Raw genomic sequence first — 3562 nt, forward strand, 5'->3', positions numbered from 1 at the left:
CATGCCCGTTGCTGGTTGGCTAACTAGCAACAGGGTCTTGCCAGCCAATGGAATTGTGTGATTACAAGCCAGGGGAATCCCATAAAAGAGGGCTCCCCTGGCCCAGAGAGCCAGTCCGGATTTACCTTATGCCTTGCCAATAAACCAAGAGCTGACTGTCACTCGACTCGTGTCTTACTGCCTGCGCAATCTAACAAGTCCCACGGTGTCTTATAACAAAAACTGACAGGAAACTTCAGCCTTATGGTTTGTTGGAAACGTGCCTAAAGAAAGAGTAAAACTGGGAACCTCAAGCAAGATGTAATCTCACCAGTTTGTTTACTGGTAAATATGGTTGTTGACTGGCCTTCTTTACTCTGGAAGTAATACAGTAATTCCTTAAGCCCCCAATGTTTTGTTTTGTTTTTTTTGTAAGCTGCCACTATATATTCTCCAAAATTCAAAGGTGGTCATCAGCTCTAAAATATTTTCAGCTCTAGTAATGTGTGAGTTGAAAGTCTGAAAAAGGTGATTTAAAAACTTTTGAAAGATCAGTCTTGGTATAAGATTAAATTCTACAACAGTACAAATATATATCTTGCGTATCACCCAACAGTAAAGGAAGAAAGCAGGGATAAAATCTGTCATGACTGAACTATTCATCCTTATATAACAAGACATTATGTATCTTCAAAAAACACTTTAAATCGTTGCTGTACTTGATGCAAGCAGAGGTATGTGTTTTGCATGGTTTATCTATTAGTGTATGGGAGAGACTAATTTATGGTTGCTTTTCCATACAAAAATGATTTTTTTTCTAGAGGAAAAAACCAAACATAAATATATTCAGTGTGGAATTTATTGTACATTTCCAAATTTGTTCATTAATTGATCAAATAAGAGGGCAAGGATTTTACTATTTGGTTTTATGGTCGCACAAATTCCTGCTGTTTTCTCAATAAATTTTGGGTTTGCCAGTGGCTTCTTCCAAGGGTTGAAAGAGAGTGACTGGCTCAAGGTCACCCAGCTGCTTTTGGGTCCAAGGCAGGGCCAGAACTCACCATCTCCCAGTTTCTAGCCTGGTATCTTTATCACCATCCCTCTCATGATCTTTCTGATAACCCTAAAAATATGAGGATGAGAGGTCCAAAGCTCTGAGATTTAAATGCCAGCCCAGAACATACTGTTTACTTATTTTGGAATGGAATAAAATAATAGAATTCGTTAAAGAACATTTTTTAACATTAAAGATTCTTAGAAGGCAGAGACAGATCAATGCATGAAATCAGTTGCAGGGTTGCGGTCAGAGATTATTTATTAATTTATATAGCTCAAAAGGGCTGGCTGTATGCTATATCACTGAGATATTATTTTCTAGTTCAGAATACCAGGTGAGATTCTATTTGTGTATGATTAGTCTTCAACAAAAAAAAGTACCCAAAGTCTGTTGCTTTTATGGACACTGTGCACAATGTGTGAAATTGGGTTATCGGTTGTGGTGGTTGAGGAATTAGAATAGTCCCAGAGAAATCTAGAAAGTGTGTTGGGTTATTATGGGCCAAACACTATTTCTTTGTCTAGTCTACTGATAGATTATTGGAGCAGAGCATTTCATATAGAAATGCTTTTGAAAAAAAGTTGGGGATATAAATTAGCAAATAAATAATCTATATTGAAATTTGGGGGATCTATTCTTCAGTGATTCTTACCATCTAACAATACACCTATAGAATATCTCCTTGCTTTCTTGTAACAATATTGATGCCCTTGAAACTCTTCACCTGCTCATCCTCAGAATGATCAGTATATCAATTTTATTTGGAGCAGTTCATTCTTGGTAAAAATTATGTTATTGATCCCAGGGCCAATATTTGATAAGAACAATCTTTCCCAAGCCTGACTGGGTAGAACAACCATTCCTATAGCTGACTGGGAATTATTTTTTTTCATCCCCCTTGCAAGATATCTGGATGGCATGGGATTTTGGAAAGTCATGATGGATATTTTGCACTTTGAACAGTCTTTGCAAGTCAACTGTGCAGGCCACATGAAACTGAAGGTTTAGACAAGGACCTTGATAGACTGTATCACGTGCTGACTTAAAACTATAGCCTTTTCTGCTACAACATTTTCCATACAATGTTGTACTTTTCAACTACAAGATTTTCCTCTTTACCTGGCTGTATTATTCTCTTCCTATCTTTTGCTTCTTTTGTAATATGCCATTGCCAGGGGTGGTACTTTAAATTCAAAATAGTACTAGTAATAATCAGATGAGTATAAGAAACAAAAAAAAATATCTTGCTTAAGTAGTGATACCTGTGAACTCTCGTTCAACATACATTCTGCATCCCTTTGTGGAGCTTCTGCAATGGCCTCTGCAGAGGAAGAATATGCCTTTTCTACCTTGTACAGGAAAGAGCTCATTATTTCTTATTAATTAGGCTTTCAGTCCCTAATCTGTTTATGTGTATCTCCAACAACTGTTTACAGATAACTGTTGTAGGATCTAATTGATGAGAGATAATTAGCTCCTCCCTAATTAGAGTGAAATATGTTCTCTTCACTCTGTGGATTATCACTTACGGATGAAGGGCCATGGAGGGAAAGCCAAAGAGATACTATCTCTTTGCATCATTTGTTTCAGCTATGTCCAAAAGCCATATTAAATGATTAATGCAATACCAAGCTTTTCATGGGGTCCCCTCCCCTCTCTCTGCTTCGCTATGAGTCAGAACCAATGACTGATGTTGCAGATTATTCTATGATATCATTGCAGTGTACACCTTGCCTTTATTTCCTCAAACTATTTTGTAGCTTATTTACATTAAAAGATACGGTTGCTAGATTAAAAACAGTTTGGGACAGAATGGTGGCATTCGTGTTACAGAGAATCTATCCCTTCTCCAAAATCTGATCTATGCTCCCTTTTCAACATTGTCTCTACCCCCTTAAAACAGTACACAACAATTATGACCTTTTCAAATAAGGAAGGCTGCATGCTGGCTCAGGAATTCTGGGAGCTGAAATCCTCAGATCGTAAAGGGACCATAGTTGCCTACCCCTGGCTTATGGCCAATGGTGGGATACAGCCTGTTCAAACCACTTTGGCAGAACCGGTAGCTAATTTTTTGTTGCCCAGGCCCAGAATGGACTTCCGGAAGCAGCATCCACACAGAGAATCAGTTATTCACATATTTGAATCCCACCACTGCTTACAGCCTCTTCTTTATATACAAACTACACCATATATAAAAGGATTTTAGCAGGATTTACAGAGGCTAAAAGTAGTTGTGCTTTTTTTTTGCTCATTTGTAGATCCTGGTTAAAAAGGGGCAGGCCTCACAGCCGCCATCTTTACTTTTTTTTAAAATCTCCTCTGTGGACACAAGTTTGATTTCTACTGGGAATACAGTAATCAACACCCCTTTAAGGTTTTTTGGGGGGTGTCCCTAAAAAAGAACTTGGGGAAAGAAAGGTTTGGATTAATAATAATAATGATAAAGTTGGAAGGGACCTTGGAAGTCATCTAGTCCAACCCCCTGCTCAGGCAGGAAACCCTATACCATTTCGGACAAATGGC

The sequence above is a fragment of the Protobothrops mucrosquamatus genome, unplaced genomic scaffold (assembly GCF_001527695.2).
Source record: "Protobothrops mucrosquamatus isolate PMUCROS unplaced genomic scaffold, P.Mucros_1.0 scaffold276, whole genome shotgun sequence".
NCBI classification, from domain to species: Eukaryota; Metazoa; Chordata; class Lepidosauria; order Squamata; family Viperidae; genus Protobothrops; species Protobothrops mucrosquamatus.